This window comes from Mus musculus, chromosome 4 (assembly GCF_000001635.26).
Source record: "Mus musculus strain C57BL/6J chromosome 4, GRCm38.p6 C57BL/6J".
Lineage (NCBI taxonomy): Eukaryota > Metazoa > Chordata > Mammalia > Rodentia > Muridae > Mus > Mus musculus.
Genome location: NC_000070.6, coordinates 105,962,253 through 105,986,632, shown reverse-complemented (window position 1 = coordinate 105,986,632; position 24,380 = coordinate 105,962,253).

The following is a 24,380-nucleotide window of genomic DNA, read 5'->3' as shown; positions in this document are numbered from 1 at the left end:
GGAGAACGTCTATACATGTCCAACATAAAGATATTTTTTTTCTCCCTGAATATTTTGAACCTAGGGTTGATAGAATCCACAAATATGGAAGCTGATGGTACAAAAGACCAACTATATACTGAAATCTAGCTTCTGTTACTCAGAATAACTGTTCTGAAATTCATCCATCTTGTATGTTCCTTTTTCATGGCCAACTAATATTTCATTGTATGGCTACTTTATTTACCCTGGTGATAGACACTTAGGTTTTTTTTTTTTTTCAGTTTGCACTATTACAAATTAAGTTGTTAGGAATATTTGTGCACATGATTTTTGTATATATTTATAAATACTTCAGAACAGAATAGCTAGATTGTATGCCAGCTCCCTCTTTAACATTTTAAGAAATCACTTAACTATTTTCCTGTGTGGTTGCACTTTGCATTCCCATCATTAGCAAGTATGAATTCTAGTTGCTCTCGTCTCTGCTAATATTTGGGCTTCTCTGTCTTTTTAATTTTGTCAGTTCAAATAGGGGTTAAGTAATTACATATTAAGTGCTTTAAATTACATTTTAACACCTTTCACTCATTTTTATTAGTAATTTAAGAATTTCCTATGATATATTTTGGTCATGCTCACCTCACCCCTCCCAGATCCACCCTCCACTCCCATCCCACCCCTCCCAGACCCACCCTCCTCTCCCAAACCATCCCTCCCAGATCCACCCTCCCTTCCTACCCCACCCTTCCCAAACCCTTCCCACTCCACCCCTCCCAGATCCACCTTCCCCTCCCAACCCATCCCTCCCAGATCCACCCTCCCCTCTCACCCACTGCTCTTTTTCAGTCTGACTCCAGTTTGTGCTGGTCATACTCCCTTGGGTATGTGGGCTTCAGTGGAGCATGAAAGACTACACTTTAAAGAAAGGTGGTTCTCCCTCTCCCAGCAGCTACCAATAGCTTCTTAGCTGGGGTGGGACTTCATGTTCCATTTCCCCCTCCATGGTGGGATGCTGTCTGGCTTCAACATGTGCAGTTCTAATGGATGCTGTCTCAGATGCTCTAAATTCATATGTGCAATTGTCCTGCCTTGTCCAGAGGACACTGTTTTCTTGATCCCAGTACTGTGTTACACAAGGGCATGTTCATATGGTGTGTACTTTCTGCTGAGCTTCCTCCTGTCTCTGTATGTTCAGTGTGTACTATACACTGGGCATGCTTCCTCCAGCATCTCTCTGCACCACCTTTCTCCCGATTCTTCTGGTCCTCTAGCCTGGACCGTTTGCTTTGACTTTCATGCCATATATGCTTACATGGTTTCATGTATCTATAAGAAAATCTAGGAACCACAAATAAGAGGAAACAGCAATATTTGAATATTTGTCTTTCCGAGACTGGCTTAATTGGCTCAAAATGATTATCTCCAGGTACATCTATTTTTTTTGTACATAATACAATTTTAATATTTATGACTAAAAACTTCATATATATGTATGTGTATGTATGTATGTATGTATGTATGTGTCACTTTTTTTTTACCCATTTCTCTCTTCTCTTATGTCTATGTTGGTGAGCAGTGCTGTAATACACATTGATGTGCTGTTATCGATGTGGGATTCTGCCTTGCTCTCTGGGTAATTACTTAGGGATGGTGTGACAGGTCACACTATAGACCCAGTTGCAGTATTTCGAGACACCTCAGCGCTGACTGCACTTGTGTCCTGTAGCGCCAGCCCTGTATTAGGAGGGCTCCTGCCCTTTGTGCAAGCTTGTGTGCTTTCTTAACGACTGCCATTCTGAATGGGGTGAGATGCAATCTCAGGATAGTTTTAATTTGCATCCCTTTGGTGGCTAGTGAGGTTGGGCATTTTTCCCTGTGTTTGCTGGTCACTCATATGTCATCTTTTCAGAACTCATTTATCAGCCTATTTATCAATTTGGTTGTTTTATTTCTTTTGACTTGTTACTTTTAAATATTTATTTATTTATTTATTTATTTAATGTGTGTGTGTGTGTGTGTGTGTGTGTGTGTGTGTGTGTGTGTGTGCAGCAAGAGTTCGTTTCCTACTTCCTTCATGTGGCTCCTGGGGACTTAACAGAGGCTGTGAGGGTTGGGGAGGATATTGGTTACACAGTTGGAAACTGGGAAGTATCATCCTATAGGAGCCAAAAGTTTAAAGAACAATAAGAGAATGGCTAGGGGGATTGACATCTTCCCCTGTATTATTATCCTCTGTTGCATTATGATAAAATAGCAGAGGCGAAGGGACCTAAAGAAGAGGTTTATCTTGCTGCATAGGTATCAGAGGTTTCCAGCCCTGGTTGCTAGGCACTTATGGTACTGACCACAAGCTGAAGCTGATTACTGCAGTGTGTTGCAGGTGATGGGTGGGGCCACACCGTTCACATCACAGTGGGTGGGAAGCAGAGAAAGAGGGAGGGGCTGGGTCCCATAGTTTCATTCACCAAGTGCCCAGTGACCTTGCCTACTTCCTCATGGCCTCACCTCCTAAAAGTTGCACCACCTTTGGGGAACATTTAAGACCAAGTAATGTGACTATAGAAATGGCAAACCTGTATTTGTCTGGAACTGAATGTGTCTTGTCCCATAAATGTCTTCCTTCTTGATCTTCTCAAGAACCCCGTGAAGGCCATGTCCAAGATTTCTCAGGTCTGCGTGCTCACATCTCAGAGATCAGGCTGCATCTCACGGTCCATGGGATGGCTTTTCCAGTGCCTTAACAGTCAGTGCTCTTTCCTCTGCCTTCCTAAAATGACAGTGACTCTGATGCTCTGCAGTGTGGCTGATATGATGCAGCACAGTATATGTGACCACCTGTGCTTGCCAGATGAGAGTACAGAAATTTCCAGAAGCCAAAGAAACTGGGCAGCATCCTACACTGGTGAGTGTCCAGCCTGTGATCTACAGCCCCCCTAAATGTGTCCTTCCCTTCCCGAATCCCAGGTGCTACAATTTATGTGACCTGTGCTGGGGAGGCGGAACCCCCAAATGTGAGAGCTGAAAAACTCTCTGGAGCTGAGCTTGTCCCCTGTACTAGACAGAGGGGCCCCGAGCTCGACTCTGGCTCTGTATGCTCCTTGTCCACTGACACAGGCTGTTTCCGCCCTAAGAGCGTATTTCTGCTTTTATCACTTCTTTTGAAGCACTTTAGTGTTATCCTTTCCTCTTCTCTTGCTTGCTATTGGTTTCGGTAATGGACAAGGAGACAGATGAGAGATATCAGGATTCTTCTGTTCTGTTCCTTTCCAGTGCTTTGACTACCTCTGGAGAGGTATGGTAGCCTCTGAGGCTAGTGAATGGGAGACCACCAGAAGCATGCATCTACTGCCTTGCCGGGCAAGGACAAACAGTATGATCTCCTGGTGGGAACAGTTTGTTCCTGGTGTGCTTTAATTTAAGCTTGGAGGAGAGCTGCCCAGTTATGGAGTAATAGTTCTGGATACTGTGCTTTAGTGGCCTGGAGATCCTTAGTGCTAAGTGGTAATGGCTCACAGCTGGAGGGGCCTGATGGGATTGCCCTGGATGTCTTGGCTTTCTGGTTTCAATCAAAGTGTCTTATCATCCTATCATAGGTGTTTGGGAATACAGTGATGAACTTGCTTGGAGGAAATGAATATGAAGAGCTCATAGGGATGCTTTGGTCCAAGCTTCCTTCCGGAAAAGGAAGACCCAGAGAGGCAAATTTGCTTGCCAAGTTCACATAGGAAATTATGGCTTCGGCTGGAATCCAAGTCCCCAATTCAAAGTTTTCCAAGGGCTTCCCCTGAAAAGCATTATGGGAAATGTGCAGTGGCGTTAGGTGTAATTCTTTCACATAAGCACGTGGTTTATCTGTCCTGCACTCTGTTCCCCCCTCTCTCCTCACCAGGACACGTGCACACTACCAGGTTCCTGATCTCTGGTGAGCTTTATTCCACCATCTCTACCTGGTTACAGCCCTTGGTAGCTCCCAAAGAAGAAATGTAATCTCTGCGGCACTGATGAACATGACCTAGGTACTGCCTCTCCTATGGTCTGCATCCTGTTTCCTGAGCATCCTCATGGATCCTGACAGAATCTCCTTCCTTTTCAAGCTTTGAGGGTTTTACCCTTGCTGGTCCAGCTTCTGAAACAGATTTCCCAGTAGTCCCACTTGTTCTTTAAGGCCCTGTTTGGTGTCAGGGGAGTTTACTGTGGTGGTTTGAATATGCTTGGCCCAGGGAGTGGCACTATTAGGAGGTGTGGCATTGTTGGAGAAAGTGTGTCACTGTCTGGGTGGGCTTTGAGACCCTCCTCTTAGCTGTCTGAGGAGTCAGTTTTTTTCTGTTTGCCTTTGGAACAAGATGTAGAATTCTCAGCTCCTCCAGCAACAAGTCTGCCTGTATGCTACCATGCTCCCACCTTGATGATAATGGACTGAACCTCTGAACCTGAAGCCAGCCCCCATTAAATTTTCTCCTTTATAAAAATTTTCCTGGTCATTACATCTGTTCACAGCAATAAAACTCTAAGACAGATGTATATAGCCTTCTCAGCTTTTGTTATTAATCCTTCACACCTCCCAGCACAGAAAAATAGCTTCTCATATGAATAAGGACAATAAAAGACTTTCCCACTATTTTGTAATTGATGTCAATGAGAATTTGCTACTGAATCACAGAACTTATGGATTAGAGGCCCTCAAGGCTAGGTTTGTTACCCTAAGGTAGTATCAGTGGCTTAGAGCTGCTACAGTTTTGATGTGAAATGCTCTCTGCTGGCTCTGGGGCTTCAGTCGCTGGTAGCCCTGGCTTGGGGAAGCCGCAGAAGCTTCTGGAGGTGAAGAAGACAGTGGGGAAGCGGGTTACCGGAGAGGGCAGTCAGTGCATGCTGTCCTTTTGCTATTATAAGTATTCTTGCATCTGATTATTTGTGGCTGGTTTCTTCTTCCGGTTCAGCCCCTCGAGCAGACCCCTAATTATACTATATAACATGGGACACTGCCCCTCCCCCACACAACTGAGTCCTATGTCTTATTTTCCTCATAGTAATTTTTAATCATCTACAATTATTCTGTTGTTGTCCCTATTTGATTCTTTTGGCTTGCTTGTTGTAACCTGTTTCCCACCAAATCCAAACTGTGACATCAAGGACTTCTGCTTTCTCTTGCTTATTTACAGCACATGCACATAGTAGGGAGTGAATAAATAATTTGAATGAATTCTTGCAAACTTTAACTCCATGACCTGGGACATGATCTTCAGAGAATCCTGGCTATCCCATATTCTCAGGGGAGAGGGTGTTTAGAAGGTGTAAGGGGCTGGGTGTATTGGCTAGAACCCCAGAGTCCAGATTTTTGTGAAAAAGCATGGGCATTTATTCACCAGCACCAAATGAAGAGGGTTCGTGTCTCTCACCAGCTAAGGAATTTCTTTTATAAATCTTATGCCATTAAAGGAGTGGACAGCTCTGCTGTTCTCCTGGCACCTACATTAAGAATATTGGTGACATTTGGTTATAGAGTAAAGACACTGAAGCTTTAGGCCTTCTCTTTTGTCTCCCAAGACTCTGAGAAGACATCCAGAGATGTCCTTATCTAGTCATATAAACATCTCCTGGGTTGAAAGGTAAGAGTTTCACTTAAATTAGCTCATGCCCCTTGCTCTTGTCTCACTCCCAGCACGTCACACTTTTCTGTGCCTGGGCTGATGCCAAGGGTTGGAGATATTGCTAGGCTTCCACTGAGAAGTGCGATGGGAATGCATGTGGTGTGAGTTTAGTGAGATTTCTCGGTAGGAATCAATGTTCTCTCCATGTAGTGGTAAGTTCTGATAGCACGGGAGTGTGGGGTCATCTGAGACGTTTCTACTGTTTGCTATACTCTGGCAGAGACCAGAGGTGGGAGCTGAGCAGGGATCTGCCTGCTGTTCTGTGGCATCAGGAGAACATAGGCAGGGAGAAGAACCATGTTTCTAGGCTCGGAACGGTCTTGTTAAAGCTGCTTCTCCCACCTCTCTCACTTAACCTCTGAGATCCCCCCCCCATTGCAAGCTCTTCCTTCTCTGTCGTCTGCCTTCTTTCCCTCAGAGTTCTAAACACACCCTTACTTGCTAATGTGGTATGTTATTTCTAAGGCTTGTATTTTATGAAGTACATCATAAAATTCAATCCTACAGCCCAGATGGTTTAGAGAATGTTTCAAATGTTCTACTTATTTCGAAGTTGGAAGAGGCAGGGATAGCTTTAAAATAAAAAACAAAAACCAAACATAATGATTGTTTTCCATCTTGGCCAAGTCCCTGAGGTACCATTGGGGAACATCATAAAAGACTCACATGATTATGGCTGGTGTCATCGGATTGAATCATCTCCCTTTCCAGGTGATGGTTCTAGGGGATTGGGGCCATTCCCAAACTCAAAGAACTACAAACCAGGCTCCTAGGGAATTAGCTGCAGGCACCTGCATTCTTGGAAATGAAGAGGAAATAGCATCTATCAATTGTATCTCCTTGGTACTAGCCCCCGCTGAGTCTAAATACAACATTGAGTTGGAAATATGTTCCCGGATGATGTCAGAGTTGGAAGAAAGTGCATCCTGAGTGTAACTCAAAGAAAGTTGTCAGCTCTGGATTGTTAAGGAAAAACTCTCATGTCTTTCTCAGGAGTCACCTCCTCTTTGAGCCATGGTTCAAAGTCTACACAGTCACCATGAACTTACTGCTCTACCCACTGAGTGAGGAGTTGGGTACTGCTCTGCCTTTTGAAGGCTATGTGAGTCTGCAGCTTCTCTTTACCCAGTTATTTGGCAGCCCCAAACAGTGGCCGAGCAAGTAGAGTCCTCTAGTGTTGCAGTCCCTGTGAAGGCCTGAGGTTACAGGATCCTTATCCTTGCAAATGTTCATATGCAGTCCTCAGATATTGGGACTCTTAGCCCCCAGCAGCAGGCAGTTTGACAGCTGTTATCCCAAGTTCTGAGACATAATATTGTATTGGAGACTAGAGGTGGCACCACAGAATGTCTCCCAGCTGACTCACTCACTGAGTGAGCCTGAGCAGACAGCTCTATGGTGAGCTAATACCATACCCAAGAAAGGGCCTTTGAACCAATCACAGCTGTCTGTTCGGTTGAATGCCAACCTTGGCTCTCAGCATTTATGTGGCTATGGAAGCTTGGGTACTAATCATAGCTTTGCCTCGGCACCAATCACTGCAGTCCATCAGTTAAACCTCAGAGGAAGTGTTTCCCCTCTGGCCATGGTGGAAGTGGCCACAGGGTCATCTACAGTTCATGGGAGGTCGGCAATAGCAAAATTTCTGGTAGACCTGGCTTTAAAACAGCCCTGGTTAAAGCCGAGCTCTCAGGAACCAGCACAATCAGCTGTGATCTTCGCACTGTTGTTTCGAGGCATCTGTGGAGGACTCAAGACAGCTGGTGTTGGCACCAAGGCAATCCCACTGGTTGTGAGACTCTAAGTCCATTTACTTAAGAGAGAGCTATGGCAGCATGGGAATCTAACAGCTGCTTATTAAAGAAGGCCTACCCCACCAGTCTGAGTCGACATCATCTGAGGGTTAAGAACTACAGTAGATAAAAAAGGCAGGGGTAGGAATGGGTGTACTCCTGTTTTCTCCAGCTGAGAGACACCTTTTGCCTTTGAAATGTACAGGGTGTCCCCAGGCCTTGGGGTCATGCCACCTGTATTCCTGGACATAGGTTGAATTGGGCTACTGGTTTTCCTTACTCCCCATTTTGCACACGGTCTCCCAAAACAAATGAGCCAATTCTCATATCAACCTTACATATTTGTCTCTATACTACTGCTTCTTTCTCTGAAGAACCTTGGCTAATGCACTAGTAGCTAACTTGTCTCTGAGGGACAACTGCACTGAATAGCTCTGGAAAGCAATCACAATATAGTTTATATAGTAATGATACCCCAGAGCTCTGCAAGCTGGCTGGCACTAGTGGTATAGTCAGGGTTACTATTATGGCATCTCCCAACCTCAGTGATTCCTGCCTCCGGGCTCATGAGAGCTCTTGAATGTCCTATTTTGCCAGGACAGAGGCTTCCTTTTGTCAGTTCATAATCAGCTCTTTTTCATGGAGTAGGGAGCCAGTGAATGGATTCTGCAAGTTCTTGAGAATATATACCCAGAATTGTAGGCAGAAATTATAGGATGGATATGAAGTTTTTACTATGTTTTACAATGAAAAAAAGTTGAATTAAAATTCCTTTAATTAACTTGATCTTTTACTCTCTTCACTCCATTTGTCAACTTGCAATAGGTTTTAGGGCTTAGGATTTAGTCTTTAATTAAGACCAGCGCCTGCTCATTCCTCGGGGATATATTTACCAAGTTAAGAAGGGACAGGTACCTTTGGAGAAGGTAGTAAAAACATTCACAGTGTACACCTATAACGTTTTTATATGGGTTACGGCTCCATCGTTAAGGGGACTTGGCTAGTTCTCCGTTCAAAGGACTTTGGGTTCACTCATGGACATCGCCTCAAGGACTACAATAACACTAGGGGTGCAGTCATGGCTAAGACCTAAAGCAATGCAAACCCTTCTAGCTTGACTCTGAAATGCTCCCCTAAGGCTTCTGTGTAAAAGCTTCAGCGGCCAGACGATGAGCTTTGCAAAGTGATTGGATCCCAAGGGCTTTGGCCCAATAAGCATTAATCCCTCACTGAGCTCAGAACACAATGACATTATTGGGAGATGGGGCAAATGGGAGGTGGGGCTTCCTTGGCTCTGGCCCCTTACAGACTGTGATTCCTGGCTTCTATGACACAATCCAGATTGTTTGGGTACGCCCCCTTTGCCATGATATTCTGTCTCACCACAGGCCCAGGAGCTTGGACCATGAGCTGGGACAACCTGAGCCAATGTAGATCCTTTTCCAAAGTGGTTTCTATCAGGTGTTGTGCCACGAAGACTAAAGTCGGACTAACACAGTCCTTGAGAAGATGTGAGTTATTTAGATCTAGGGTTCCTTAAAGTCAATGGTGTTTTTCAAGGCTTCTTCAAGGCAAACATTGTAATATTGCCACCTATATTAAATCTACATTTAGTTTGTAGCTGTAAGTAAAGTCTCAGGGAAATGGGTAGCCCTATCTTTCCTGGAACTTCTATCATCAGAAATGACACTGTTGTAATTTGTAATGACATTGGCAGCCTCTTCATCAGCATAGGTCTTAAGATAAGATAGGAAAGAATTGTGCCCATCACCCTAATCAATAGTAAGGGGTTACTGGTCTCCATGTGATAAATGCATTCTAGCCTTCCGATCCCCCAAGAGTTTCGCTCCTTTCCTCGTGGCCACCAAAGGATTTCTGGAATTTTAACTTCCTCTATTTATGTTGTTGCTATGTTCATGTTTCCATCAACAACTCCCATGTGATTAAGCTTGACACTGAATCCAGGATCACTGGAAGGACCCTCTAATGCTAACGCTGCCCAGATGTGTTATGCTCTCATTGGCCCGAGCACTGTCACGTTCCACTCTTATACTTTCTCCCTGTTTCTTAAGGCCTCATCCCTTGGATATGACTTTGCAATTATCTCCTTCCTGTCCTTTGAAGAGCCCATGGGCTTGACGCTGTGTTTGGAGATAATAGCAAAGAGAGAATAGTCACCTGGCTTCTTCTTGTCAGGCAGCTTCTTCAGACAAGAGAATGTGTGTTCTTTCAACAATGAGGAACAGTCTCCTCAGGCAAGGAAATGGCTTCCACCTCTGAGAGAGAAGGCTGAGCATGGGCTGGCCTGTCAAGGATCCCTGCCAGCCTTCCTTATGCTTCCATGCAGTTGTGAGGAATTGTTCTTTCTGAGCCAATACCTCAGCTTTTCATACCAGAGTCACCTGGTGAGAGTGAAGCTGATAATTCATTTTAGATTTTTGTTTTGTTTTGTTTTCAGCCAGAATACCTACTTTCTTCTTCTTACAGTTTTGTAGATAGGAAATAGAAGAGTTTTGTTTGTTTGTTTGTTTCTGCCTAATCATGGGAGGTTTCCAGGACTTACCTGTGAGCGTTTGTTGATGGCTCTCCACCAGTTGATCCTTGACTCTTAGACAAATGTTTTATGACACCAATGGTCACTGTACTCTTGTCTTCAGTGTGTTTTCAGGCAGCGATTCAATGGCTGTTACATTCTTAAAGGCTTTATTTAATTTTTTACTTATGCATCTGTCTGTCTGTTTGTCTGTATGCACTTGTGTGCTTGTGTCTTAGAGGTCAGAAGAGAGCATCAGATCCCCCATAGATGGAGTTACAGGCAGTTGTAAGCCACCCAATGTGGCTCCTGGGAACCAAACTGTAGTCCACTGAGCCATTACTTCAGGTGAGCCTTCTCTTTAGCACAGTGTCATTATTCTTGTCATTAGTTACGGCATGTCATAGGTTTCTAATTTCTACTTCTGAGCTCCCTTCTATTAGGTAGACAACCCCAAATCCCCAGCCTCTTAGTCCACCCCCATTCCCTGACCCTTGAGCTGCAACTTATTCCTGAACACTGAGCAGTGGCTAACACACTCGCTGTTAACTTCAGAGGGAAAGCATTAAGTAACTTCTAGAATCAAAAACTATTCTGGAGAGCTGTGCTCAGAACAGGCTAACTAAGACATCTCAGTGGGCTAGATTTGGTGGTTCATACCTGCCATTCTAGCCCTCAGAAGGCTGAGATAGAAGGCTCTTGAAGTCACTATGTAGCCAGCCTGGGCTACATAGTGAGATCTTGAACTAAAAAATCTGAACAAATAGCAAAAGAAAGAAAAGGACTCCTTGGGGTATGTGAATTATGTCTGTGACATTTGTTACTTTATTGGTGACCAGGATTGAGTCTATTGATCTGACTGGGAGGCAGGCATCGCTGTCTTCTCTCAGATCTTTCCATATATCTTTCCTCATGCTGTTCGTCTAGTCCATCAGAGAGAACAGCCTTTCCTAGGGGAGGAGGGCCAGTGAAGAATATAAAGGTAGCTCTGCTTCTTTGTTTGAGCCTCCAAACAAACTCTGAAGGCATCTCAGGGAACAGCCATGTTTACTTCTACCATGTAATTGTCTTGCTACTGACGTTCCCACCGGGGACCACTTACAACATCAGTCCCTTTGAGATTCAAGGTATGAGGTCACTGGAATGGCCGAGTCTGTCTTCCTTGTTCTTTCTTAGAAGTGAGAATAGGAGGTCCACTAGTTCTTCAGCTTCTGTGGACAGCCAAACGCTGAGTTTCATTAGTGACCGACACTATGGGAAATTAGCTGTGGATAGGAAGAACAGTTAAATGTTTGGCAGGAAAAAAAGGAATACCAGGCTAGGAAGGACCACCATGGTTGTTTTCATTTATGTAATAATCTCTTATTGTGTGCTCACTTTTGGGTGGAATCTAGTTGTTATTGCAGTTTGATCCTAATTAACTCATAGGACACTCAGCTATCTGAGAAATGAAATAAGCATTTATTTCTGCTTGCTGAAATTAACGAGTCACTGAGCAGCATCAGAGGAACACTTCTGTCAGCAGGAGGCGGGCCAGGATCAAATCAGGAAAAGGAGGTGATTTGGGCTGATTCTGGAAGCATGAAGGAGAATTTATTTGGGGGAAGGAAATGGGGAAAAGGTATTCTAAGTGCGAGTCAGAGCAAGGATAAAAACACGAAAGCATGAAGGTCCATGCTGTGCTAGCCATTCCTATAATCAGAAAGAAATGGGAGAAAATGTCATCATTGCAAACGATTATGTCTAATTGTTTGATTTCATAGTCTTGAGTATGGGAAAGAGAATGTAGCGGAAAAAGCAACGTTGTGTGTGTGTGTGTGTGTGTTAGAAGGGGAAAAACAAAAACATAAAACAGAACTATTATTGTTTCAAAAGATTTCAAAGATGACATCCACAAAGCTATGAAACAGTTTTATTCAGCTCAAAATGACCGAGCTATAAACTTGCAGATCATTGAGATGCTTTCTTAAAAAATCCATACTGTCAGTGCAAACTTCCAATCAGTATGGTTAAAAGATTCCATTTAAAAACAGACATAAAGAGATCTTACCTTTCAATAATCAGCAGTCTTTTTTTTGTTGTTGTTTTTTGTTTTTGTTTTTTGAGACAGGGTTTCTCTGTGTAGCCCTGGCTGTCCTGGAACTCACTCTGTAGACCAGGCTGGCCTCCAACTCAGAAATCCGCCTGCCTCTGCCTCCCAAGTGCTGGGATTAAAGGCGTGCGCCACCACGCTCAGTTCAGCAGTCATTATTAGTACACTCTAGAGACTCTGTACCTTCTGAAATAAATGCCCTTTTCAGTTCCTTCTTGTTTGATACTGTTGCTCACTCTCACTTAACTATGTGTCCAGTACTGATACTTAGTAGTAATTGGAATAGCCTTTGTTCCTGTTTAACAGACAGGAAACTGAGGCACAGATATTAAGTATGTGTTTAAGATTGTGCAGCCAAACTCAAGTTACATGGCTGGCCCCAACACTTCCTGTATTAACACGGCCACTCTTTCTTTGCTTCCCTTTAGTGCTTCCTCTTGGTTTCTGGGTCTGCAGCTGTAAACCTTTGTTCAGGTTTTGAGATTATGATTTTGTTTTGATTATGTGTTTAATCATCATGTTTTTAAGATATCCATCAGGAACAAGAATCCCGTTTCGTTTCTGCCCTCTGGGGCCACTGTGTTAATAAAACAGCTTATCTCCAGCGTTTCACAATGAGGGATGGTTTCCTTCCCAGAATTACCTTACTGGGTCACAGGACATCTCGATTACACAAGATGTCAAAGCATCTGTTTATCAGGATAACTCACCCTTAACTCTGAGTAAAGCGAGTCTGCTCAATCTTCATTTGCTTCTAATGCTTAGCTTGAGCAGTTGAGCTTTGATATCCATTGGCAGGAAATTAGTGGGCTTCTTGGAGGAAAATGCCTTAATAACTTGTTTTTATCATCACGTCTATGAGCTGTGTATTATTATTATTATTATTATTATTATTATTATTATTATTATTCCAGTGTTTGCAGATTGGAAACCCTTGACTCAGACTTGCCAAGGTCACCCAGTTAGAATTCTGGAATTCAAACCAAAGCTGGTCAGCTTTCCCCAGCCAGTACCTTTTAATGACATGATACTTGAGTAATTGAAGTGAATGGTCCTGTTTAAGCCAATTTCCTTCGGCTGGAGTCTAAACTCTGTGGTCGTGAAATCTAGCTTATGGATCATTCTTGGCACTGAAAATAATGAAGTTAAAATATTAGCATACATTCCATGGAGGAAGGACAAGTGCTATTCTGGACAATTTTTGTTTCAATTCTACAGACATGAATGCATTCACTTGTGCCTGGGAAAGTGTGACCTGGCTTGCTTTGTAAAATGCATGGGATCCCAGATGGCAGTTCAGAATCATGTCAAGGAGACACTGAGAAGGCTGAGCAGGTGAAGATACCTGCTGCCAAGCCTGACCACCTACATTTAGTCCCTGAGACCCACAAGGTAGAGAGAATCAACTCCCCCAAACTATCTCTGTTCTCCACTTGAGCACAGTGACATATTTGCATGCACAACACACACACACACACACACACACACACACACACACACACACACACACACACACCACACACACTAAAAATATACTATAACGAACTGCTGGTATAGGCCTGCAATCCCAGCTACTAGGTCGGCTGAGGCAGAAGAATCACAAATTCAAGGTTAATCTAGACTGCAAAGAATTCAGGGTCAGGGCCAGCTTGGGCAATTTAGGGAGTCCTCTATTCCAAAACAAGTAAGTTAAAAGGCAAGGTTGCATGGATAGGCCTGGGAAGATAGCTCAGTGATAGCGTGCTTGCCTAGCATGCATTAAGACTCAGGATTCAACCTCCCACTACTACCAAAAGAAAGAAAGAAAGAAAAGCAAAAGTCAGGTCTTCACTCTTCAGGCTCTGGTCCAGCCACAGATAAAGCCTCAGCCTCTTCAGGTTCCAAGGGTCAAGCTGCTCATCCCTGTGCCTGTGTGCTCCCTCTCCTCTTCCTCTGCTCTATCCCTCAGCAGAGGTGCCAGGACCTCAGGGTTATGATCACCCTCATCAACAGTCTCCCTCTTAACTACCTAATCTGTTCCGTCAGCTCCATCAGATTGTTTGTGAACTAAATCTTGAAAGTGCTCCACTCTATTCTTTCCTGTTGCTGGAGGCAAGGATACGTGATGTGTTTAATCTAAACCCATCATGCCGAGCATCAAGACACCTCTAATTCCCCCCCTCCCGCCCCCGGATCTTTCTTTCTTTGATCTGCCTTTTGCAGTGCAACCACATTCATCCTTTCAATATTCATGCTGCTGGGGAACTGACATATTCTCATTGTCATCTAATAGGTACTGAGATAACAGGGAATATGAGCATCCTTGATCTGTGTTCAAGCAGTGCTTCCTGTGGGAGGACTTGAGCTTTGCAGGGGATGTCTAAGGCAATGCTTTTGGGCTGTAGGAAGGCAACGTTCACATCTTTAGTTGGCTGGTAGGGAACTATTCTTGAGTAATTCGTACAAGTTCTTGCATGTCACGAAGGTAAAGATTCCTATTTTGTTTATAAGGAAAGGTATGCAGTGCGAATGTTTGGCCAGAGGTCTTCCTGTGCCTTAGCATCTTGTGATGCCTTTGTAATCCATCCGGCTCCAGTCTCACGTTCCAGAGTCAGGTCTAGGTGTCTTCCTTTTCTCTCCACTGTATTTTCTGCTCCAGCTGTAGAAGGCCAATATGATGACTGCATTTGAAGATTTTTCTTCATCTTCTAAATATTCTTGTGGTGCATTTTGAAATCGCTAAGATGTATTTGTGAGTTGTCAGAGGTGTAAGCTGAGAGTAGTCCTGGGGTGCATGTATATGAATGTAGTCTCAAACCAACTCTAGTAACTTCTCCCAGCTTTGAGAATGCTGCTATACAGGAGTAATAGATTTGATTATCACACAAGTTCAAATTCCCAGCCAGAACTTTAGCCAGCCTTATAAAGTATGTTCCAAAGACAGTTTAAGACACTAGTTCGTATAGTAAATTAAAAGTTCTGTCTCCGACTATTAGATTAGTAATGATTGTCAGACCTAGCCATGTATGCTTCTAGTACTAGCTCTCGGGGTGGGAGGGTAATATGTGAAGAGCTAGCCTTAGCTCTACAAAGAGACCTGTTTCAGGACATGTACAATGGCTTTAATTAAAGGGTATTTTCTTTATAACTTCTTGATTCAGATTTTGTGCTCCCATAGAAGAAGAGGAGGAGAAATCTACGGCATCCGTGGGTAGACAACTTTAAAGTGTGTTTGCTTAATGTAACATATCTTTCCTTTCTCTTCTCCCTGGAGAACGTATAATTCAATTTTCTGGCATTCAGTGAACTCGCAGAGTCGAGTCAACATGGTTCTTGCCCTTCCTTAAAACTCCTTCTCTTTTCTTGTGTCAGCTCCGGGCCAGCAGCCCTTTTCTTCATTGTCTGATTAAGTTCCCCTTACCTTTTTGGTTTTTTTAAGATATTTTCTTTATATACATTTCAAATGCCATCCAGAAAGTTCCCTATACCCTTCCCTCACCCTGCTCCCCTACCCACCCACTCCCACTTCTTGGTCCTGGCATTCCCCTGTATTGGGGCATATAAAGTTTGCAATACTACGGGGCCTCTCTTCCCAGTGATGGCCGACTAGGCCATCCTCTGCTACATATGTAGCTAGAAATATGAGCTCTGGGGGTACTGGTTAGTTCATATTGTTGTTCCACCTATAAGGTTGCAGACCCCTTCAGCTCCTTGGGTGCTTTCTCTAGCTTCTCCAGTGAGGGCCCTGTGTTCCATCTTATAGATGACTGTGAGCATCCACTTCTGTATTTGCCAGGCACTGGCATAGCCTCATAGGAGGCAGCTATAACATGGTCCCTTCAGCAAAATCTTTCTGGCATATGCAATAGTGTCTGGGTTTGGTGGCTGATTATGGGATGGATTCCCGGGTGGCGTAGTCTCTGGATAGTCCATCCTTTCATCTAAGCTCCAAACTTTGTCTCTGTAACTCCTTTCATGGGTATTTTGTTCCCTATTCTAAGGAGGAATGAAGTATCCACCTATTGGTCTTCCCTCTTCTTGATTTTCTTGCGTTTTGCAAATTGTATCTTGGGTGTTCTATGTTTCTGGGCTAATACCCACTTATCAGTGAGTACATATCTAATGATTTCTTTTGTAATTGGGAGGTAACCCCTTACCTTTAAGATTCATCTTAAACCATTATCTTCTGGGACAACTTTTGAATGTTGCCTGTGTATTCTTAAAATCAACCTAATCAATAAGAACGGAAAACCTTTCCACAGCACCAGTTACTCTGGGTTTCTGAGTCATCCTCCCTATTTGGCCATGAACTCCTTGAGAAACGACCATGCCTAATCACTTTGTGACTCCTGTAGCTAGTGCTGTGTTTATACATAGCAATTATTTTGCAATGATGTTTAATAAGGAAGCAAATTGTGTTTATGGTCGTTGTCTATTTCCTTGGTTCTTTTGCAACATATTCTGTCAGTAATCAGAGACCCCTGTCAGAGGGGAAATGGAGGGTAAAATCCTAGCAGATCATTTGTCTTTTGTTCTCTCAATTTCTCATCAAACTCTAATGTGAAGGTGATGGGTGACAAGGGGTGGGGACCTGGAGGGGTGGCTTTTTCATCCCTCCTGTTTTCATTTGGAGCAGGGTCTTGCTTGTTCTTGTCTGGTCTGATGCTGTTGGATTTGATCCCTGCTGGCCTCCTGTAACCAGGCCTATGGTGTAATCTTACAACCTAATTAGACAATCATGCAGCAAGGCCGGCCCCTGCTGCGTGAGGCATGATTTATTTTCCTTTGCTGTGCTCAGGAAAGTAGAGACTGCAAAGTCACTTCAGAGGTCAAGCTGCCTTTTCCTTTGCCCCTAGTCAAGTCCCTACCCTCCTGCCTTCTGTGGCTCCTGAGTGGGGAAGGACTCCTCCAGATCTGAGTGAATGCAGGGTGGTCTTCTTTGTGGTACTCAGTGGCAGATGGGTTTATCCCCCCTGCCTTCTATTGTCCCTGCCCAGCATGGATTTGAAGGCCAATGCCTTCCTCACTTGGAGTCTTCAGCTCTGGAAGTGAACTTGGGCTTCCTTGCCTGCCTGTTTTTCTAATATTGTCTCTCCATGCCTGTGTTCCTGGCGATGAAGGATGAAGTATGTCGCTCCTCACACAGACACTTCCTGTTCCATCCTTTAAGCATAAGGCTCTCCTGTGTACCCCTCTCCTCCCTGGTCTCTTTTATCGGGAACTTGGATCTCTGTGACTCTTTAATAATTTGTTCATGCCTCTTCCTGGAAGCCTTCTATGACTCTTCCAGCCTGGAATAACATGGATACCATGTTTTATTGCTAATGCTTGACTGACAAATCATATCTTCCTACTGGACTCTTGGAAATTAAAGTAAAAGTGCTGTCAAAGTGCCTAGCAAGTTCTTGGCACACAGGTCCCAGGCAAATACGCCTGTTAAAGAAATGAGTCAAACAAGAGTTGCAGGGTGTGTTTCAGTAAAACAGAAGGGCAGAGGCCAATGATAGATGAAGAGGGGGTGGCTATGATTCTTTAGAACATGAGTGACACCTTGAGACCATGAGAGTACTCAGAGCAGAGAGCAAGGACTGGATTATAAGTTTGCCACACTAGGTTAATTTTTTTGTTGTTTTTGTTTTGTTTTTTGTTTTTTTTTTAATCCTTAGGCTAGTATGCAATATTTAATGCACCAGGTATGTCTTGGGGATAAAATTTTTAGGTGGGTCAATTCTTTAATTTCTATTTTATAGATGAGAAAACTGAAATTTAGGGAAAACCATCTACCTGGTCCAAATGTCATAGCAACTGTGGTAAACAGCATTTTAAGGTCTCTCTCTCTCTCTCTCTCTCTCTCTCTCTCTCTCTCTCTGGTCCAAATGTCATGGCAACTGTGGTAAGCTCAGCATTTTAAGGTCCCTCCCTCCCTCCCTGTGCCAAACTCAGGTTGGAAACAGAACCCCTCCCTCGTTGACACAGGGATCACAGCATACTTTGCCCTAAGCCTGTTTGATGACTCTCTTTCAAGTGAATGCTTAAAACAATGAAAACAAAAGTTTCCCATGTCCTGCTCGCCGTACAGCAGCCAGGCTGCGCTGGAGGCTTGAGGTGCTTGCTGACTGCTCTCAACAAGCCCAGCCAAGAAGCATTATTAATAATAAAAAAAAAAAGTGTGATGACTTCCTTCTGGAGGGGAGAAACATGAGTAATGAGGCCTAGATTTCAAGAGTGACAAGACTTGCCCCCACTTCAACCCCTTTAATAAATGTTAAACTTGAAAGGACAAGGCTCTTAAACAGCTTAAGATTCAGAACCTCAGACTTTAAAAAGATGAGGCCAGCCTTTATGCAGGAGGCTCCATACAGCTCCCATTGCCATAGGAAGATGGGGTGATGGCAGATGGAGTTCGAGGAGGACTCAGGATGTGTGATCTTAGTTCCTGTGACATTTTCTTTAGCATCAGCTATGAGTTTTAGTCTCTGTCCACAGTAATATCAAATGCTGTGGTTGCCCTGAGGAAGCCCAGGTCCTGGAGAGCTATTTTCTTGTGGTAGAAATTTGGCCAAGATCAATTATTTCTCTGGGCTTCAGGTTTGTTTTTTTTTTTTTCCTCTGCAAAATGAAGATAAGTATACCTATGTCACCTATGTCACAAGGCTGCTTAAGAGAGGAAAACAGATGTAAGGGTTCCTTCCAAGAGTGCTTTTCAGTGTGGATTGTTATTATCATACATTCTGCTATCCCTGACATTCATTCACTCACTCATTCATTCATTCATTCATTCATTCAGAAATACCCATTGCCGTCTACTCTAAAATGTCGTGTCTGAAGAACCTAAGCTTGTGACAAGATCAGTACAGTGGCTGTTTTTTCTGTTTGAAGTCTGACTGGTGAGACACTTCCCTATTCTGAAGAATACACAACAATGACATACCCTGATATAATTAGATGTACATAGGAGTCCTGCATTGCAATGTCTTTGTGTCTTGAGGCAGGCAATAGGACATGCTTTGTATTCAGGCCAATATGTGAATTTCATCTTGTCCTTATTAAAATCACCCTCTAAAGTCCTTCAGAGGTTGCTAGAATGAGGCCAAATCCAATTGACTGGTGTCCTGGTAGAGGCAGAAGGAGACGGATACTCCTAGAGGGAGAGCAGATGAGCTCAGGAAAGAGGATGGTTACCTGTCAGCCAGAGAGAGGCCTCAGAAGCAACAGCCCCATGATGCCTTCATCTCAGGATGCTAGATCCAGACCTGAGGAAGTACATTTCTGATATTTATAAGCAAGCCCCTCCTACCCCAGGCTTTAGTATGCTATTATGGTGGCCTACATAGGGTATGTTTCCCCTTGAATTAATGACTGAACAGATGATTGAAATGATTCTTATCTTAGTCCCCGCTCCATAGTAGCAGTTATGGCGATGCCTAGAGTATCCAAGAAAGGAAACACCACTGGGAAGGCACAGAGACATGGGAGAACAAATTATGTCTAACACAATCAGCTCTGAGCAAATGGCTGGGAGGCAAAAGGTGAGGTCAAAAGATGTCTGGGAGAGGGTTCAGCTGGGTCACAAAAGTCCAGAGAAACAGTGACTAGGAACCTCCAGGTGCTTCCAAGCATATGCACACACTGTGACAGAACACACAAACGTAGTCACCGAGGACTCTAGCTCTAACTACTATAGATGGAACAGGAATTATTGAATTCTAACTTCACAGCATACTCATGAGCATCTGTATCTTATGTGATAAAATACAGAACTAAAGAGATGGGACCATTTCCTGAAGGACAAGTGGCCAAGTGATATCCCAGCAGGATGGTCTTGTGTACCTTGTTTAGGGTATGAAGCAGAGAGAGTTGCATTCACAGCATAGCTGCTAGACCTCCTCAGCAGGCACCCAGACCTGGTCTGAGTGCTTCTTGCTGGGAAGTCTGAAGGCTCAGAGTTTTCTCTGGAGGCTGTGAAGCACAAAGGCTTCCTTCTGGTACTACTGGGTATGTGTCTGGATTAAAGAAGGAAGAGTCACCCATGGGCAGTGGGCCTGAATGTGAATTCTGCCTGGGGGGATGGAACAGATTCCAGGTAAAGGGAAGGCACCCGGGCAGAACGAACAGCAATTTTCTCGAAATATGCATGACCGTCTGAGGCAGGAAGAGGTCATTGGGATACTTTAGCTCAAGCCTTAACTTCCTACATGGAGGGGCTCCAGGAAGACTCTCTGTTCCATCTTCACTTCCCTTTCTGAAAGACACAGACCTTTCTAGTGGTCTGCCATCATGGGAACTATGCTATTCTCAGTCACGCCAAGCAGCCTTCCAAACAACCATTGTGACAGGCAGGGTGTGAGTTTAATTCCAGGCTCAAGTGTTGACTATTTTTTGTCCCCGTACCCAGTTTTCTAAAGCCATGATCTCTAACCTTGCTTATTTTTAAGGGTTTTACTATGTAGCCTAGGCTAGCTTTGAACTGTGGGGCAGTGGGCTGTGCACAGACAGTCTGGTCCCCGGCCAAGCAAAGGTCTGGAACCCTGGTGACCTGCTGCGTGGTGATTTCCACCTACGTGGGAAGGCAGGTGTTTGGCCATACCTCCTGGGTCCCTGGCTCCTGTCAGGTAGCTACAGCCTCCCACAGCCACTCCCACCCCCACCCCTCGCAGAGAGCTATGTGGCCCTCAGTCATGTAGGAGCAGCACCAAGCCCTCCCACATGCTCTCAGACCAAACCAATGAGAAGTACCTGTTGTCAGATCCTTACCCACCCCAAAACTGTACATAAGAATCCTGTGCAGATGGATTAGGTGTGTGTGTGTGAACTACTCTGTTGTCACAGCCTTCTGTCCAAAGAGCTGTAACACTTGGGAAGAGGTCTGCTCTCCCGATATGACGCCTGAAGTTCTGCTGCACACCTTACTGGCTAGTCGGCCTTTTGTCGGCCCAGCCCAACACAACTCAGGGATGTGCAGAGTACCTGAGTAACCTGGAAAGCGTGGCAGAGATGGAGGTGGAGCCAACTGCAGCAGTAGAATCAACAGAATCGACCTCCCCTCCCTGCCTGCATTCAGAACTCTCGCACCAGGCCGGGCCAGAGATCTCCATGGAAAGCCTCTGGTACACAGGCCCACAGTGAACTCAGAATCCTCCTGCCTTAAACTCTTGAGTGCTAGGATTGCAGGCCTGTGCCATCACGCGTGGCCCCAATCTACCCTTTATCAGCCCCAAACTACTGATTGCTTTTAATTTATATTTGCCTAGCATGTGTGTGTGTGTGTGTGTGTGTGTGTGTGTGTGTGTTGTGTGTGTGTATGTGTGTGTGTGTTGTGTGTGTGAGTGTGTTTGTGTGTGTGTGCATGTGTCTTGGCTCTGAATTTTTAAGAATAAGAAATTTTACATTGTTTGTTGGAACTTTAAAGCCCCTGAGTCAACCACGAAGTGGTACCTAATGCCAGCACTGGGTACTGGAGCAAACGGTAGCTAGCAGAGGTGGTCTAGCCAACTTTGCCATTTGTCCATATCCAACCCCCTCCTTGAACATGTGATGTATGCAGGTGTGTGGGAGACTATAGCCACCTCCAGACTTATTTTGACTTATTTTCCATGTTATATGGCCTCCTGACCACTTTGGCAAGCATGAAAGTATATGAATGGTAGAGTGTATATATCCATTATTTGTTGGCATAATACAGATGTATTACAAATAACCACAGAACTTTAATGCATACAACAGGACCACATATACAGGAGGATCACACAGCAGGAGTTGTCTGGGATCATCTGGCAGGCTATGTTGAACTTGCCTGGTCTAACTCATATGTCTGCGTATTGGCTGGCTATCGGTTAGCACACCATTTCTGAAGCATAAGTTACTGGGTGACTATGCCTCACTTTCTAGGTCCCTCATTCTTCAGAAATCTCACTAGAACATAGTCTTGGGACAATGTACAGGTAACAAGAGGGAACATGTGGGGCTTCTCATGGTGCAGGCTCAGACCTAGCTCATCATCTTGTACCTGTCCTGGCAGAAACAAAGATGTTCTCCAGAGATATTGTGACTCTGTCTTTCACCGTAAGACTCAAATAAAGGATCCCAAGAAATTTGAATTTCTCCAGGAATCTCATAGTAGAAAAAAGAGATGGCTGGAGCCCTGGTGGCAGCCATAAGAGGAATTTGCCTAGGGAAAGAGATTTGGGACAGCTCTGACGGCTTGTCAGACCACCTTGCAAGGGAACTGAAACAAGGATGATCGGCAGGACCACACGTTAACCAGGCCGGCTTAGTTATTTATTTATACCGTTTGGCCTCTATTAAAACCCAGATCTCATTCAGGGCCCTGAAGACAGACTTCTGGAGCCTGAGAAAGGTCATTAGGTCACTTTGTTCTTTGTTCTCTATCCCAGTGTGACCTCATTGAATACAGTGTGACCTCACTGGATACAGAGTGACCTCATTGGATACAGTGTGACCTCATTGGATACAGTGTGACCTCACTGGATACAGTGTGACCTCATTGGATACAGTGTGACCTCATGGGATACAGTGTGACCTCATGGGATACATTTTCTTTCTTTCTTTTTTTTTTTTGCTTTTCACTGTCACTTACTTGTCTAATTGTCCCCTGGAGGACAGGTGACTGAGCCTTACCCAATAGGGCCTCTAGCTTCTGACCCTAATGACTCTGGTCATTCTCTTGTGGAGCTTCCAGGGAAGAAACTCCAAGTTTTAAAATGTGTGGCAACCTGGGGCTTTCTCAGAACAGTCATCCTCTTAGACAGGCACCTGACTAGAAGGTGTCTATAAACAGCTCCATCCCCAATCCGTGCCTGGGCTGCTGCCAGTCACTGTGCGTAGTTGGGCCCTGCTGTTGTGTTTGGCTGGTATTTATTCTGAGGGGTCAGTGCTACTTGTCAAACTTTATGAATATCATCCCTGTCCATATCCATTTTACTCACTGAATTCTACAGGTTTTTTAATTCTTGAAGAGTTCTAACAACCATACTGTCCCCATCTCGAGGGTCAAGGCACTCCCTCCCACACTTCTCCCTTTTAGCACAGTTTCTATGTTAACTGGTGATGCCTTTTACAGGTAGAGTCATCTTTCTCAAGTATTCTGCCTCTGCATTTCCTTCTGTCTGGCACCTGCCCACATCCCGAGCCTTGTCTCTGTTGACTGAACTAACTACATCCCATTGTCTCAAAGCTTTGGACTCCCACTGTGCAGAAGCCCCAGTTTCCCTTTATGCCTCCTGCTCATCCATGCCCTTCATCTGGTGGCATCGCATGTTTTCCTTCAAGAACCCAACCTTTCCTCATTCCCAGCTGGGAGGATGACACTGGTCCTTTCTGCTACCTAGCAACCCTGCCCTCTGTCCTTATTGCACTTGTCATGTTGACTCATTAAACTTCCACATCCTGCTCTAGACTGGGGCTTCCTCAGAACAGAAGCTCATCTTATTTAGAACAGCAGCCCTGACAGGTGCCCTCAACCCTTTGGTTTGGCTGAGTATAGGTATTTGCACAAGGCACAGTTAAGTTACAGCAAAACACGAAAGATTCCCGCATTGCCCCATTCGCCTTCCTTCCTATTTATTCTCCCTCAAATGCCTTAGAAACACACCCGGACCCCAAGGGTTCACCAAGGGGGCCGAGTAAAGTAGTTGAAAGCTGTTCTTTGATGTTTTTATTTCAGGAAGCTCCTTGAACAGAGGGTAATTATTGTCGTTAATAGCAATGATTTTCCCATAATCTGGTTACATGTCCTATTTCATTTTAACATCAGAGCAGCTGCCTTTAAAACAAGCCTGGGCCTGACGCTGCGGCCAGAGTTTCCTGAAACACACTCTTTGGTCTAATTATTCCACTGCCGGGGCCTGTCTGAGAAGGAAGTCAAGGATGATGGGCAGGATGGGGTTGCCTCTCCCACCCCAAGTCTTTAGAAAACAGAACTTCCGGGGGCTTTTCAGTAACAACTCCCCTTTTCTGGTTCTAGTGAGGCACTTGGGTTTCAGATCTCACCATCTCTGCTGTCCGTCCCCACAAGCCAGCCAAAGCTCTCCAGACGCAAGACCACAGCTCTGAGGGAACGGGTTTACCTTTCCTTTCTCCTGGCCATTGATTGCTGGGGAGACAGACAGCCATATCAGTGCTTTGCAGCCCCTCAGATCTCTTTCCCCACCCAAAGCTTGCTTTACAGAAGTCTCTTCAGATGGTTTTTGCTTTAAAGCAAAACACAAGGTTCAATGCCCTGGGCATTCACTTACCATTTACTGTGTCTGTAGCTGCTGCTGGCAGACTGTCCACCCCACATTGGAGCGTGCGTTTTTTTTTTTTAAAGGGTTTTCTTGGTTTGGGGTTTTCTT